At 43.8% G+C, this 17,882-nt stretch overlaps 1 long non-coding RNA gene across 1 annotated transcript in view; it reads left to right on the top strand.

Moving 5' to 3' along the window:
* Positions 1 to 2,082: 2,082 nt before the first annotated feature.
* LOC139045345 (uncharacterized) overlaps positions 2,083 to 17,882 on the top strand; it is a 38,465-nt gene continuing 22,665 nt past the window's right edge. Inside the window, exons 1-2 of the long non-coding RNA XR_011503540.1 lie at positions 2,083 to 2,289; positions 14,685 to 14,776. This is a non-coding gene — a long non-coding RNA (uncharacterized lncRNA). The remainder of the gene's footprint in view (positions 2,290 to 14,684; positions 14,777 to 17,882) is intronic.

Here is a 17,882-nt window from a genome sequence, read left to right on the forward strand (position 1 = left end):
GCTGGAACCATAACTAGCAAGCCATGGTCACCGTCCTTGTTCCATCGCTAGGGAGCAAAAGTCTGCCTCCAACTTCAGTTTGAAAAATCCCCAGGAAGATGTGACTGGCACCGCTTGGGGTGTCCACCTATTTGCCCGATGGAGGTGGGCAGAGACGTAAGACACTGACTGGGGTCTTCTTCACAGCTGGGGAGAGAGGACAAGTAAGAAGATGCCACACTCTTTAGGACCCCACGTTGGTGAAGCAAGCCATTCCCCAAATGAAGGGGCTGCTATTCCCAGCAGAGGGAGGTGCTGAACAGACAAATTCTAAATGTCTACTTCAGCATTTTCTGTGCCTTCCCTCACATAATCCTTATAGGAAAACTATGAGGTGGGGATGATCGCCTCCATTTTACAGCAGAGGAAGCTGAGCTCCCAAAAGGGCAAGAAGCGGGTTGAATATTGTCCCCTACTGTGGTGGTTAATTTTATGTGTCAGTTTGGCTATGGCTTACCCAGATATTTGGTCAAGCACATCTGCATTTTGCCTTGAAAGTATTTTTTAGAGGAGATTAACATTTAAAACAGTAGACCTGAATAAAGCAGATTACCCTCCATAATGTGGCTAGGCCTCAGGCAATCAATTGAAGGCCTTAAGAAAAGGACTGACCTCCTGCAAGGAAGAGGTAATTCTGCCAGCAGACTGTCTTTGGATTCAAACTACAACATCAGCTCCTCTCTGAGTCTCCATCCTTCTGGTGTGCCCTGCAGATTTTGGATTTGCCAGCCTCCACAATCAATCACGTGAGCCAATTCTTTAAAATAAATCTAGATAGATAGATAGGTAGATAGATAGACAGATAGGTATATAGATAGATAGACAGATAGAGATGACGTATGTATATACACACACATATCTTCTTTGATCAATAGTCTAGAAACAGTCCTCGCAGATGTAATTAAGATGAGTTCAAACGGGAGTAAGGTGGGCCCTAAATCCAATGATTAAATCCAGTGACTTCCTTATAAGAAGAGAAGAGGACACAGACATAGGGAAGAAGGCCATGTGATGATAGAGGCAGAGACTGGAGTGACACAGCTGAAAGCCAAGGAAACCAAGGATTGTCAGGAACCACCAGAAGCCAGAAGAAAAGCATGGAACAGATTTTCACTCAGAGTCTCCTGAAGGAACCAACCCTGCTGGCACCTTGATTTCAGATCTCTGGCCTCTAGAATTGTGAAAGAATAAATTTCTGTTGCTTTAGGGCACCCAGTTTGTGGGCATTTGTTACAGCAGCCCTAGGAAACTAATACATACACCTAACCAGCTCACAGCAGAGCCAGTGTTCAACCAGGCCTGTTTGTCTCTGAAGATCCTAGCCTTCGCCCTTCACTACCCTGCTTCCTGATTGAATAAACGTCTATGAGAGCTTTCTGTGAAACCAGCCCAGCACAAGTCTGCATGACACTCAGAGAAAGAGGGTAAGATCCCTGTCAACAGGAGTTGACAGTCCGTGGAAAACACTCACCCACAGATCTAGCAAACACATCACAGATTTGCATATTGTGTTCAGCGCTGCTATTCAGAGAGCAACATACCAGAGTGGTGATGAAAGACTAGCCAGAGACTGACCACCAGCTCTACTCCTTACTAGCTGAGGGGCTTTGGGATGGTTGCTTAGCCTCTCTGTGCCTCAGTTTCCTCACCTGTAAAACAGCACCTACTTAAATGGTCACTATGAGGATTTAAAAGAGTGAATGCATCTCGAGCACTTAGAGAACAGTGTCTGGCACATGGTAAGCAGGACATGAATGTTGGCTGTCCCAGCTGTGACAGTCTCCCTGGGGAGGTGTGGTAACCCATGTCTGTCTCCAAAGGTAAGCAGCAATTTGACAAGAGAAGGAAGAGGAAAGAGGAGGATTATTCGAGCAAAGGAAAGGCCAATTAGACGTCTAAAGGAGACAGGAAAAACCCTGTGAATGGGGAAAATTCATTAGTTATTTACAGTCTTTAGCCCGCTTTGTCAGGAGGGCGGGGCCTGGTAATTAGAAGTTTCCTTGTTTGCTGAAGGCGTGAAGAGGTGAGGCTGTTGAGCAGGAGAGGAAAATGGGTGAGGGGCCATGCTGGGGTGGGTTCTCCAACAAAGCTGATGGGACGGAACTTTGGAGCAGGGGCGGGCACTGGCTGTGAGAGGAGGCAGAGCTGGAGAGAGGAGATCAGCCTAATGGAGACATTCAGAGCACGATGCAGCGAGCCCTCACCACCGACAACAGCAATCACCTTGGAGAAAACATTCATTTCTCACAGGTACCTTATGGTTTTATTTCAGGGAATCAAGAAAGTGCCCAATTCCTTCTCCTTGGTGGGCACAGGCTAAGAACCCAGCCTGCTCTTGAGCCCCAGAGAATACCTGGGTTAGGGCAAGAGAGGAAGGAAAAGTGTTGGTAACATGCTGCCTTACCTGAGACTTAGGTGAGCCTTATGTCTGAGACGTATGAGTACGTGTTAGGCATCGTGCTAAATGCCACAGATACCCAATGACTGAGATACACGTTTTGCTCTTGAGGACCTCACAGCCCAGCTAGATGATAGACCAGTCAACAAATAATTATAATAAAATGTTATGATGTTACTATTAGCCGGTCATATTAGAAGTGAGTATAAAATGCCTTAAAAATTTAGATAAAGAAACATATAAACATGTGGCCAATTAAAAGTATTAGGACTAAAGGAGCTAAATATTAGACCAAACATTAGGACAAAATATTATAATTTTTTGAAAAAGAAACGTTTTCTAACTCACTTTGGAGTCTCTAAGGCACCCATGTTGAAAACAGCCCCCCAGTACATAGTTGTATATTCTAGTTGTGAGTGCCTCTGGTTGTGCCATGTGGGACACTGCCTCAGCATGGCCTGATGAGTAGCGCCATGTCCGAGGGTGGGATCCGAACGGGCGAAACCATGAGCCGTGGAAGCAGAGTGAAAGAACTTAACCACTCAGCCATGGGGCCGGCCCTGAAAACAGCTTCTTAATCAAATCCAATTTTTATTTCATAGCTGAACTACAGCCCCTTAGGTCTCCCACTTCAGCAAGTAAAACATTTCCTCCCAACCTGGTTGTCTCCCATCATTGGCCAAGCAGACCTGCTTTAAATATAATACTGGCTTCTCGAGGGGAAACAGGGTTATATTAGTGGGAGGATGTTGTCCTTCCATCTTCACAGAACTCTCTAGGATCTTTGCTGTTACCAGAAAAGATCTGGGAAGCAAACCAAAGAAAACCTGTAAAATTAGGTGATATGGATAATAACTCCATATCTTGCTCTGAGGGCTCTTCGGATAAGTGACGAGTCTGTTCTCTTGGTTTAATTTAGGCACTCTTGGCTCCTAGCACAGAAGTTTACTACAAACTCTGACCAAAGTCCTTCTCTTAGTGTTTGTCTGTACTGCAAGGTGTCCATGTGTGATCTCGAGTATTTACCGCTGCTGTACAGCCATTGTCCATCAAATGATCACCTAGCAATAAGAACTAGAAAACCTAGCACCTATAGAGGTTGAAACGACCATCCCCAGAGACCTGGTGCACGATCAGAACTCCAGCAGGTGGAGATCTGGATTGATTGTACCCCCAGAAATGATCTTTCCTCCAGCTCAGGCTGAAGTATGACCACAAGTGGGCACTATGTTGCCTGTCAGATGCCTGAAGCCCCATGGCTTAATTATTAGGACTAACACTACTGCTTCTGTATCAACATGACTTTACTGTTTGTTCAGGAAATTCTGGCCCAGGAAGATAAGGCCTTAACCCAAAAAGATCCTCCAACACTCATTTATCTGAACAATAGGCTGCTCAACCAGCGTCTTCTCAGGACAATAGATTGTTCATCTGAGCAAATGGCCCACTTCTCAGGACAGTAGGTCACTCAACTGGGCAAATCTGCTTGCCTATCAGATAACTATTTACTCATGAAGTCTCATTTCAAAATCCTCTTCTCTTTGTTGTGTCCACCAACCCCAAATAATTTATCATAAACTTTGCCCAATTCTAATCAGATTCCTGAATTTGAAGATCCATCTGAAACCACTTGAACTCAGACTCCAAAACGCAATGAATATTCTCCTTCTGCGACATTACTAAGACCTCACCAAGTGATGCTTTCCCTTATTATAGTAAACAGTAAAGTCAGCTTTGTTTGATCAGCAGGTGATTCTGGTGGACTTTTAGGAGAGTCAGCAGTCGATACTCTAGATGGTTTGAACGAAGAAAATTTAAAGAAGGGACTCCCCCAGAAGAGAGGGCAGGATTACTGGAATAACTAAGGGATGGTGAGGCCCTCAGGACCCAGCAAAAGTGGAAAGCCTTTATCATCCCTATGGCTGAAGGGGCAAGGGGAGGAACCCAAAAAGAGTGGGAAATGTAGGGGTGTGGGCTCCCCAACAAAAGCTGTAGTTGTGGAAGCAGACACCCACCGTTAGAAAGGAGGCACGTAGGAAGGGAGCAGGCAGGAAACAGCACCACACCTCTCTGCTCTTGCCCTTCAGTGGCCGGTTGGTTCCTCCCATCAACCAAAATCCAGTGGAAGCCAGGAAGCAAGGGGCCCAGATAACGCAGGAATCAGCCTCCTGGGTCACAGAACAGGGCAGGGCAGGGAGAAGAACAGGTCTGTATGAACATGAGAAAGAGGAAGTAGGATGAACAAATGGAGAATAACCAGTATAAAGCACAAGGAATCGTCTTTGCATGCGTGAATGAACCCAGCAAGGTACACAGTAATTAATGTTTGTTAATGAACAAATAAATGAGTTATACTGAATATACATTCTTTCCATTTAGGCTTTTGTTTTTGTGGTCATAATCAGTAAATGTCAATGTTGTTCCTTTGCATATAAGTTAATCTTAAGCCAAGATCAATATGGAACTCAAAGAATAGGGAAAATTGGACATGTTTTTGAGATTTCACAGACATTGTCTGTGGTATAATTTGGCTTTAAGCCTGCACTTAGGAGTTGAAGGACAAATAATTCTTCACCCCATGCCCTAAAATATCACCAAACCCAGACTTTGTATCTAGGGAGCTTGCTGTAATTGCAAGAGCTACCCAGATCACGTTTTCTGAAAGGAGTTGAAAAGGTTAGCAAATTTGGAAATATCACCAAATAAGTTGCCAAAATAATCCTTTTTGTAACGGTCTGTTTAAAATTATATAGTCCAAAAGAATGTGATCTGATGAGGGTTAAAGCCAACGAAGCAAATGAGGTTTTGGGGCTCTCTACCATGTGATAGATGCTTCCCAGCATAATTGCTAAAAAGCTCTAGTTCTGAAATCAGATAGACCTGGTTTTGAATCTCATACTATGCGACTCTGGACAATTTACTGACTTCCATGCCTCAGTTTTCACATCTGTAAAATGAGAATAATGTCCCATACTTCTTTGGGCTATTACTTTTTGGCAACCCGCATTCATCCTCACTCCTTTTAATGCTTTTCCCTATATCCCAGGACTGGAAGCCTGGTAACGACCTGTTCCAGACCCCATTTCTTTCGTGGGTCTTGATAAGAAATACATTCTGACAATGATATGTATGACCTTGCACAAGATTTGAAAGTTCCGGCTTTAGCAGATGTGAAGTTTCACAGCAAAGTTTCTCTTCCTAGTTATCAGCCTGGGTGCCCCAGGACGGCATGTGCAGCTGTGACCTTGGGCAGCAGTTTCCTGTAGTTTTCCTGATCTGGAGAGAGGCAGCAACGTCTTGCGCTAAGCCTGCGGTGGTGAACCTGAAAGCAAGCAGGTGCCTCCGCTGACTTCATTCACAACTTCAGCCTTTTCAACTTCTTTTTATAAGCATCTAATCCCGGCTGCTAAATCCTTTCCCACTTGAAATATCTAAGGTGGTTTCTGTTTTTCTAATTGAACCTTAAGTGATATCTACCAGAGTGTAAGTTTCATACCCAAAGAGTGCCTTTTGCAGAAATGATCCTTGAATTCATCACTCCAGTGGCTGTCCTTTGGTGTGTGTATAACTGTTTGTGGGATATCCTGTAAAATTGAACACTTCGGAGTTCTCCACAGCAGTGAAGAAAAGTTGGCATATTTGTTGATTATCTTGTTGGCACTTTGATTAAAATCATTTATTTGGTTTATATGACCATTTCTAATACCTTAATTATAGAATCATATCATAAAAAATATAGGGTTCAGGGGCCCGCCTGGTGGTGCAGAGATTAAGCTCACATGTTCCACTTCAGCGGCCTGGGGTTCCCTGGTTCAGATCACAGGTGCAGACCTATGCACCACTTGTCAAGCCATGCTATGGCAGGCATCCCACATATAAAGCAGAGGAAGATGGGCATGGATGTTAGCTCAGGGCCACTCTTCCTCAGCAAAAAAAAGGAGGAGGATTGGCAGCAGATGTTAGCTCAGGGCTAACCTTCCTCAAAACACACACACACACACATATATACGTATGTATAGGCTGCACTAGGTTTCTTGATAAGAAAAGCACAGTTTATAAAAATCAAACATATGTTTAGAATCCAAATGACATTTTCATTTACGAAGAGCTACTAATAACCATTCCTTAAGACAGAACCTGTTACTTTAAATTAGTCTACTCAATGGAAACATAAATACTTTACATGTTTGTTTATTGTTCTCCCTTCTAGTTTGATATGTTGTAATTAAAGTAAAAGAAAGTCATTAATAATTTTTATATTGTTTTCATTAAAGACAGAAGAAAGATGGACAATTTGTTATAAACACAGTCATTCTTTGCCAATTCTGCTGAAACGCAGTGAGGTGGAAGATGGTCTCCCTCATACTCCCTCCCTGCTTCCCCAGCCCAGCACTTTCCATAAGGACTGTACAGCGTATATTTGAAAAATCCTCCCTGCTGTATTAACACAGCACTACCACCCCTCCTTGGCGAGACTGTGATCTTCTTAAAGGCAGGTTTATCCCTTTGGGGAAACTCTGGTATGGTGTTCCGCATACTAGCAATATTACTGAGGAGGTTACACCCCATAGACTTACAGAGAGAACCACCCGCTGAGGCTCTAACACTGCTTCCTTTACAGCCTGAGTTTTTCAAAGCCAAGTCCAGTTCTTGCTTTCCTCAAAAATCTAATTAATCTTATCTCTTAACTAATGAAACTGATTACATGGCACTTTGTAAATATCCAAGGTACTCCCCAAAAGGTAAACAGCGGTAATGATCAAGATCAAAGCCTCAGGTACAAGGTGCTGCTATTATAGTTTGAGGGTCATGCCTGCCTGGGAAGAACATTAAACACAGGCCGGCTTTGATCGTGTCACTCCCAACACAGAACCTTCAGTGGTTCCCCACTGCCTTCAGAAGCCCACACTTCTTGGTGGACTCACCCTCCACGCCCTGCCATCTGGTTCCAACCCACCCTCCCAGCTGCACCTCCCACTACTCTCCACTTCTGGGAACAAATTCACCAAGGGCACCACACGCAGCTCATCACTGGCCTCGTGGCCTCAAAATACTCTCTCTTCTCCTTCCTCTGCCTCTTGTCACACTGTGCCTTCTCCATCACCCAGCTTGGGTACCTCCTCTTCTCAAACCATGGCATAATGATGCTCCCACTCTGTACAATAAGAGCAAATAACAGAGGACACTTCTTGTATACTCCCTAATTACTTTACGCATGTTATCTCATTTAGTTCTCAAAACAACTTTATGAGGTAGGATTGCATCCTCCATTTTACAGAGGAGGAAACTGGGGCAAACACTACAATATTTTTCAGACTGCATGATTCAACTCTCAGATAATATTTACAGCTCACTTATGCTCCCAAAAGAAAATCTGACTAATTTACTCCTAAAACAGCTGAAGGACATCTGTAAGATTTCTTGAGCAGTCAGTACTTTCAAAATTCAATATAATAATCTCAAAATTGCAACGGCTTATATGATATTAAATACTTTATAGCCAATAAGCACATAAGAAGACACTCAACATCACTAGTCATTAGGGAAGTGCAAATCAAAACCACAATGAGATACCACTTCACACTCATTAGGATGGCTATTATATTAAAAAAGAAAACCAAACAGAAAATAATAAGTGCCGTCAAGGATATGGAGAAACTGAAACCCCTGTGCATTGCTGGTGGGAATGTAAAATGATGTAGCTGCTGTGGAAAACAGTATGCTAGTTCCCCTAAAAATTAAACATAGAATTTTTATATGATCCAGCAATTTGACTTCTAGGTATATATTCAAAAGAAGTGAAAGCAAAGACTCGAATAGATGTTTGTGTACTCATGTTCACAGCAGCATTACTCACAGTAGCCAAAAGGTAGAAACAACTCGGATGTCCATCGGCAGATGAATGGATAAGCAAAACGTGGTATAAACACATAATGGAATATTATTCAGCCTTAAAAAGGAAGGAAATTCTGACACATGCTACAACATAGGTGAACGTTGAGGACATTGTGCTAAGTTAAACAAGTCAGTCACAAAAGGACAAATATTGTATGATTCTACTTATATGAAGAATCTAGAGTAGTCAAACTCACAGAGACAGAAAGTGGAATAGTGGTTGCCAAGGGCTGGAGGGAGGGAAGAATAGGGAGTTATTGTTTAATGGGCAGAGTTTCTGTTTAGGATGCTGAAAAGTTCTGGAAATGGATGGTGATGATGATTGCACCACAATGTGAATATAATCAATGCCACTGAACTGTACATGTACATTTAGAAATGATTAAAGTGATGTATTTTATGTTATGTATATTTTACCACAATTAAAAACATTCTGTATGAAAATGCTTTCATATCATACATTTGGTTCTCAAATACCCTGTGGGGAAGCAGAGGAGATAGGATCCCCTATTGCTAAGATATGGAAAGCAAGGCTCAGAGGGGACCACTGACTAGCTCTACATGTGCCAGAATCCCCTGGGGATCTCGTCACGATGCAGAAGTCGGATTCAGTGGGTCTGGATGGGGCCTGAGACTCTGCTTCTTTAACCTGTCCCTGGGTGACGCTGGGGATCTGCAGACCACAGCCCCAGGTCAGGACCAGGAAGCAGCAGGACTGAGACTCAAAACCTGATTCTTCAGACTCATGATTGAGGATTCTTTTAACTCTTTCAAGGAGTCCCTCAGAAATCACTCCGTATCATCTCGATGGATTGATTAACTCAACTATCTCCAGAAGACCATAATCGGACCCATAATCAGACCGATTTTGTGAATACTCTGGACACATAGGGAAAATCTAAGTTACACCCTCCTTCAATGTGTAAAATCACACATTAATTTTTTTAAACACTACTTGTATGTTAGCTCAAATAAAACTATAATAGAAACTAATTTGATTGTAAACTAGTTGAACAACTTAAAGCTTTCCTTAAAAAGATTATTTATCAGGCATATTTCACCTGGTATATTAGGTATATTATATATATGGTTATATATATATGGTATATAAGTATATTAGGGCAGAAGTTCTAACCTCCAGATGCACATTAAAAATACCTAGTATACATATTTAAAATACTGATGTCCAGGACCTACCCCCAAAGAGACTGATTCAATTGTCTGGCGGAGTTTTGTTGTTGTTGTTGTTGTTGCTTTGTGTTTTTTAATCCTCCAAACGATTCTAATAGCAGTCAGGAATGGGAACAATTGACTTAAGATGAAATAGCAACCCAAATTCAACATATTTAATAAATTGCATTAGTCTCTGTTCTTCATTGAGATGATTAGGCATCAGAAGAAAAGTCTAAGTATGTTTTATTTGCTAACTGCAAATGCAAATGCGATATTTCAGACATTTTATTGGGTCTAAATTTACTCCAGGAGCAAACTTTATGCAAAATAATGCGAGTGTTAGCAATTGTATGTCCCTAGCAACACAAAAGTTAATTTTAGCACCATTAAACTCCCAATTGGACCCACAAGTTTATTTAAAATTATGTTTGGGCTCACCAACTTAATTCAAATCAATAGCTACTTTACTTCTCCCACTGAAATAAAACTTGCCACAATAGCCATATTGATGATACCCTTCTTCTTGATTATCATCATTCATATTCAGCCTTAATTTGGATATTGCCAACCAACATTTCCAGCCAAGGACACTTCAGGATAATGTATATAAATTGTGCCTTATTGATCACAGAACATCTGCTGGCACTTAAGTATGTTGACATATAAACATGAACACAAGTTTGCATTTCTGATGTTCATAAAATTATAATTTACAATAAAATGAACATTGTTACGCTTTTCTTAATCACCCTCATAAAGATAAAGTGGTATAAGCAGGAGTTTTAAATTACAAAAACCATTAAAAGAATGTAAAGTCCTAAAGTTTTTTTCTTTTGAATGATTTGTGGAAGGAAAACATTATTTTTCTTTTACATTTGATACCATTTCATTTCTTTTTCCACTTTATGGAAGAAAAATTAATTTGCCAAACCATATTTACTGAAATCAGAAATTATAATGCAATGAAACAGTGTTTTCTTAATATATATATATATGTATATATGTATATCTTTTCTTATTTTAAGATTTTAGGAGTCCACAGTAAGATTAGTGCAATTGACTTCTTGGGACACGTTTCCTAAAGATGGATTGGCACAAGCAAAGCAGAGCATGATTGTTAAATAAAACACATGGCCAAAGTCTCAACCCCCGTCCTGAAGTGGCTGCTGTTAATACTCTTTATTAAGGGTGCAAAGCTGCAGCTTTTCCCATAGAAAACAAGATAAACCAGACAAACAGTGCACAGGTGTTGACCTGCCCCACTGCCGCTCAAAGTCTAGGAGCGAGCCAGGTGCCGTCATCCCAGGGCACCCTTCCTAACTCAGGGAAGTGAAGAACGAGTTTCCAGGAGAAGTCTAGGAACAATTCGTTCCCAGGCGTATGTTGAGAAAGGGCCGTCCCCATCACTTCCTTTGCTCTGTTCCCACGGCGAGGGGAAAGCTAACACTCATGGAGGGCACGTGGTGGTCTAGGACTATGCTAGAGGGTCTGGAGGAACATATGTATGTTATGTAACAAGAATAATATTTTCAAAATATTAATGGTGTGGTTTTTTATTCCGCTCCAACAGTCACATTCCGTGCTGACATTCCACAACTCCAGGAAAGAGGGAGAGGAAATGACATCCTGGGAGGACAAGAATACAACCCAGGGGGAGGAATGCACCAGACAGAATGGAGATGTCAAAGAAAGCCTTCCAGTTCTGAAAGAAAGAAGGTGGAGCAGAAGTAGGGGGAGCAAACAGTCAGACCCATGAGTCTTGCCCCCTCCCCTGACTCTGGACAGAAATCCTGGCACAGGCTGGAGCCAGGCTGTAGATGGATTGGGAAAAGCTGGAGGGCAAGAGGTCTTTATAAACTCACTTTTCATGGGGAACTCTGGGAGGCTGCTCCCATTACTGGGTATCCCTATGCCAGAATAAGGTAGGCACAGCAGAGTAACAATGGCAGCCCGGCAAAGCTAGGCAGAGAAGGGACCTGAGTCAGTGTTTCTGTTCTTCCCTCAGTTCCCGCCAAGGAGCTGAGGCACTAAGGCAACCCCACCAGAGAGGTCAAACTTGAAATTCAGAGAGGTCTGCCATGCCAGTGAGAACCTAGACAGAGAGCCCCGGAGAGCAGCGGGCCTGGCCGACTGACCTGAGAGAAACTCTACAGCCACAGAACACAGCAGGGGGACCTCATGTCATGACATCTCGTACAATTTCCACTTGACCTGACTTTCTCAACCTCAGCACTGTTGACATTTGGGCAGATAATTGTTCACTGAGGGAGGCTGTGCCGTGCATTGTAGGATATTTGCCAGCACCCCTGGTCTCTACCCACTAGATGCCAGTAGCTCCCCTACTCTATTCATGATAATCAAAAACGTCTGCAGACATCACCAAACGGGACCACTGGGAGACAAAATCACTGTAGATGAAAGACCCCTGCACTAGACCCGGACTCCATCTTGGAGAGGAAGATAAGGGAAGAGAACCTGAAAAACTGAGCTTCTAGCCCAGAGATAGCTGTTTCACACTGAGCCCTAGAGCATGAAGAGAGGACGATCCCATCATTGGCCAGTTTAAGCATCTGGCTCCTCCGCTCCACCCACTCCCCAGGCTACTCCGCAGAGTAGAAGCCTAAGAGCAATAGAAAGTAAAGAAAAATAGAAAATATTAACTCTGGAAAGTGTGGGTTGTCAGCCCATTTTACAGATGAGGAAACTGAGTCTTTATGAGGTTAAGCAACCTGCCCAAGGTCATACACCCAATTAGTGGCAAAGCTCGTATTCAAACCCCAGGGAGGCTGCCTCTAAAGTCAGGTTCATCCTGATAAGCCAGGCTACCATTGCCTCTTACACATAGCACCACATTAGAACTTCATATATGTTTCAGGGTCATCTCCAGAAGACGTGAACTCCTGGAGGGGAAGGAATGATATTTGTCTGGTTCTATACCAAGCATTTAGTTTTTGCTCCATAAATATTTGTTGAATGAAGGACTAAACCCTCTCCTCCACCTTTGGGCTAAGTAGGACTGTTTTCCAAGGCCTGGCTGCACCTGGGAAAACAAGAATGAAGATAAAAGTTCAGCAAAAGTTGACAATTGCAGGACCAATATTCTTTCTCAGAAGGTCCTTGAAAGAGGCATGTAAACGTCCGGCTGACTTCCAATCAACAGCACTGACGTGTATGCCAGGAGATAAGCTCCACAAGCTGGCAGAGAAAGGAGAGATGGGGGAGTGGGAGGAGCCGGGCAGGAGATGAGGATGGAGGCTGAGCGGGGATTTGGGTTCAATTTGGAAGGACTGAGAGAATGAAGGAGGAAGAAAACTCCAGGGTTGAGTCAGTACAAGAAGCAAGAACAAAAAGGAAAAGGAAAGAGGGAGTAAAACAAGGAGAGTCCAGGCTAAGCAGGGAGAGATGGGTCTGGCACAATGAAGAGCTGATCCTGGGAAATAAGGGTGGGAGGGAGGGTGAACTGATGGGGAACTTGAAGGTCAGACAAAGAGGTTCAAGGTTATGTCGCGGATTCCTGAGTAACAACAGCACTGACCATTAACACTGATTGGGGGTTACCACATGCAGGCTCTGCTCTGAGCACTTCACGGGGATTACTTCAGACAAGGGAGGCTGATTTCCAACCTGAGGAAGCCCGGAGGATCTCAGCAGACCCTGAGACCTTAAGTAAGGTGCTCAAGTCACATAATTTATAAGTAACAGGGACAGGATGTGAATCCAGGCCATATGGCTCAAGAAGCCACATTCTCAGCCACCAGGCTATGCCACTTCCTGGTATGTGATGTGATAAAGGCAATATTAGCGCCCCGCTAAAGAGGAGATGCAGGCACCAGGGTCCCTCCTTCGAGTCCCTAATCTGGGTAATAGTCATTCGTTCAGTTGGGATGGGGTTTAGGCAATGGCCAGAAGTAAGATTCAGGATATATTATAGCAAAAGCTAGAGCTTAAGAGCTGTGTGCTAGACGACTACCTAAGATGCAATTACTTCGTAGGCAATTCTATATTAAGCGCCTTCATTCCTTGGTTATCTGCATCCGTTTTGCATGTCCGTCTTCAATTTAACCACACTAAGAGGATAGAGAACATGTTTGTATTATTCCCTTCTTTCTACAATCTCAGCCTGACCACCCTTGGTGAGCATCTTGATGGTGGAATTGTGTGACCACTGATTGTAAAATGTAGAGCCAGCGATGATTCTGGTTCTGAGAAATGCAATCAGCATTGTGGCTGGTGAAAACACACGATCTGTGTGTGCATGGTGGTGGGAGGGTGGTTACTTGTGCGTTTGTTTCATTCATTCATGCAACAAATATTTATTGAGCACCTACTATGTGTCAGGTACTGTTTTAGGGGGTGGGACACGTCAAGGATAAAACAAAGATCACTGCCCTCCTAGAGCTGGAATCCCCAGAGGCAAGACAGACATAAACATAGCAAATAAGTATATTATATAGTGTGTTAGATGATAATAAGTGTCTTGGAAAAAATGGAAAGCAAGAAAGATCAGGAAGGGAGCAGGGGAGCAATGACTTAAGAATGAGAGTGAGCAAGCCAGGTGGACATGGGAAGAAGGAGAGGGCCTGGTGTGGTCAATGCCCAGCAAGGAGGCCAGTGTGGCTGGAGTGGAGGAAGCTTGGAGCCCAGGGCTGGCAGGAAACAGGTCGGGGGTGGGTGGTGCTTTATGATGGGCCTTGCGGACCTTTACTCTAAGGGAAACGGGGAGCCCCTGCCGGGTGAAAAGCACAGGAGAGATACAATCTTTCTATAAGAATAGCCCATAGGAAGCAAGGGTAAACTATTGCAATAATCCAGGACAGAGAGGGTGGTGGAGAAAGCCAGAGTAATCATTTTTCCCCCAGTGTAGTGCCTGCCCAATGTCGTTCCAAAAATAATTGATGGGGTCAGAGTCAACCAAAGCAAATTCTTCATGAGTCAGCAGGGGGAAACCAACACTGGGGAAGACATGACACATTGTCATGCACTGTTCAAATAGCAACAAAATGAAGAATCAGACACTCAGATCTACTCAGTTATGAAAAAGAGTGCCCAGCACCCAGACCACACTGCAGGCAAACAAAGCATTCACACCTGCATTACTGAAACTTCAGTCCCTTCGCCCCACTGAAGCCTGAGGAAGCAATCAGCTTCATCTTTTCCCTGTTCTGGAATCTTTCCATAGGGATTGGGGCCATGTCCCATGCCACTCCACAGGATTCCTGCCCTTGTGTGAAATGTCCTGGTTCCCAGTGAAGTGTCTTAATCTACCCATTTGTAAGTACTGGGGGAATTTACTTTGTTCTAACAGGTTGCTTTAACTAAATATCTAAGGTGTAGTTTCGCTAAACCACATGGTAAGTATTTTGCATTCGTATTGTATTTTTTGCCGTAGAAGTCACTGCAAATGCTTCTTTGCATTTTCTTGTTTCCTGAAGCAATTTCCTCTGCTAATGCTTTAGTTACATTTCATTAATTTTAAAACTGGATTTTTTTGTGAAATTGGGCTGTACTTGTGTGAAAATACTGACTGATATGGAGGGCATTACCTAGCAATGGGAACATATTTCTTAGTTTTAAAACAAAGGTCCACTTGGTTGTTACTTACGTAGATCACTTACAGCCGACAAAGCTGAGCATGCAGAATGTACATTTAAACACACTTTTTATCTCCCACCTGTTTTTGTACTCAACGAGTCCTTATTACATTATTCAGAATTCATTTGATTTGGCCCCTCCTCTTGGGTTGAAGAGCCTTTAGTCCTCTTCGTCTTGGCTTTAGAGGAAAAGGAGGGATAATCTTGGCTTTTCAGGAACTTTATCATGTCTGCTCTAGTTCTTTACCAGCTCCCTGCTCGAATGAAGCCAGCTGTTGGGTGAGAGTGTGGCTTGGATAGTTTGGGAGTTCGTCCCTCCTGTGCCACCTTGGCTCTGCACTGCCATCTTCAAGCACCTCACCTTATCAGGGAAGGCTCCAGAGAGCATCCTGTGACTCCCCCAAAGGCCAGCCAATAACCCCATTCCAGGGGACTTAGGGGACCAGTGAGATTTCGTGTGATGGAAAAGCAACTCTGTCATTTGACAAATATTTATTAAGCATCGACTACACGCCTGGACCCTGACTTCAAGGATGTACTATCCAGCAGCTCTGAAACGCTGCAGGAGATCAGCCTTTCCCTCTGTGAAGAACATCAAAAGGCTCTCTGCAAGTGGAGCTATGGGGCCGCCCTGGACATGTGGACCCATCCCCACGTGCTGCCTACATACCAGAGATGCCCAGCATGGGATAAACTGGAGACATCGCTTTACATTCTATGATGCGTGGGAAACTCATCTTCACAGCCATGGTTCACAACACAAGGTCTGGAATCAGTTGGGTTGGATTCAAGTCACAGCCTTGCCATGCACTGGCTGTGTGACCTTGGACGAGTCACTTCACCTCCCTGAGCCCTGGTCTCCTCATCTATAAGGTTGGGTTAGTAAAAGTGCCACCTTCACAAGCTTGTTGGGAAGATTCAATGAATCCTCACACTTAGTTCAAGGCCTGGCATATAATAGATGCTCAGGCAACCCTCATTATATTGGTAATGGATTCTGTTTTACCGTGTGGTAGTAAGCAGTGTCTGGGGCTGCTTGATGGTTGGTGTGGGCAGAACATGGAGCTAATGATGTTTTATGACATGAAATATGCAAGATCCTGCAGTGACCAGATTTGCTGCCCCAACCCTCCATGGTACCAACCTCAGTTTAAGACATAACCGTCTGAACTGAGAGCAGGGGCCACATACAGAACAGCTGCAGTGTTGTTGCTGCTACTGTTGCTGTTTTGAATTGAACTTGAGTGTCGTAAGCTGGGCCCCACCTGTGTTCTCTCAGCCCCACACTCCATGCTGCCTGACCCCAGCAGCTTCCACATTCCCTTTCCCGCCTTGCTCTGAAGACTTTGGAAGTCTGGTAACTGCTCACTTCACTGAGCATCCAGATGTGCCTGTGTCGTGGTGGGGAACCTCTCAAGGTCAGATTGTAACACAATCAGCATTCTTTAAAGTCCCACTGCTTTGGCCACAAATGAGGACCCGCTTGCTTACCTCCTTTCTGGCCCTTAGCAAAGGCTTTGGTTTGGTTCTAGAGTGTGGGTGACATTTGGACGGTGGAGGTAACGTGACAAGAATGGCGGGGAAGGCTCTCTTACCTACCAATCGGGGCTTTTCCCCGTGGAGTGCAGCAGACCTCAAACCCTGGGAGTGATTTCTCTCCAGACGTGGATAAGAGGCCATTCTTTCTGTTCACTCCCCTGCAGACTCCGGTTGATGTCTTGCCAGTGTAGCAGGATGCTTCCCCACTCCACATGGGCTGGAAGCCAAGGAAGGCAGTTTTGTGTTTGTCCAGGCACAGAGTGCTAAGGAAAAGCCCTGAAGCAAATCTACACTTTATATCTCTCCAGCGCCTGTTGCAGAGAGAGTCTCTTATTTCTTAGCACAAGCCCGAGGCAAAATTCAGGTCAACCCAAGAATCATGCTTTTCCAAACCTACGGAGTCCTACTGTGCATCAGGCTTATTCTGCGAATAATGTCTTTGATCCTCAATGTGCTATTTCCTCATGTGGCTCCATACATCCCCTCTCCTGCTTGCAACCTGGGTGACCCTGGGAAAGCAAAATGAATTTTAACGTCAGCTTATGTCATACCTAATCTGGAGGGCAGATCTGCTGCTAACGACAACACAACAGAAAGGTCGCTTGACTACTTCCCAAGTCAAACAGAAAGAACATTCGCGTTATCAGAGCTCTCCCCTGCGCAAGCCCACACACACAGGAGAACGTGCCTTCTTGTTCCTAAAATCAGACTTCGGTGACGCAACCAGAGTGGAGGGCTTCACTTTGAATTCAGATTGTAGTCAGCAACTATTTTTTCTTCAAGCCACTAAGCTTGAATTGGATAAAGAATGAGACTCATGAAATAGGTTTTATTTAAGGGATTTGGGGCCTTGATTTTACATGTATGCTTATGAGCATGGGAACACTGTGAAAAAACCGTGTAATCATGGGTAAATATTCAGATTAGAAATCCAGAACGCATTCCAGCTGTAGGATTTTAGTTGTTGTTGGCTGGTTTTGTTCTGGGGGGTGGGGGAAGTGCAGTCTATCCAAATTGGCCCCGTTGTGACTGTGTTTCCCACAGGATTTGTTTTTTTAACATAACAACAAATGCTTATACATTGAGAAGTGGGAGTTAAACACTGTGTCTTTATTTTGTTTAGCCAGGCGGTAGTTTAACCCTGCCTTGTTTCAACTCTGGTCTTCTATCCTCACCAGTGGTGAGAGTTGAAGAGAAACCCTTCGTTTGGGCTGGGAACCTCATAACTCACTTCCAGTTCAGGATCA

This window comes from Equus asinus, chromosome 1, assembly GCF_041296235.1.
Source record: "Equus asinus isolate D_3611 breed Donkey chromosome 1, EquAss-T2T_v2, whole genome shotgun sequence".
NCBI classification, from domain to species: domain Eukaryota; kingdom Metazoa; phylum Chordata; class Mammalia; order Perissodactyla; family Equidae; genus Equus; species Equus asinus.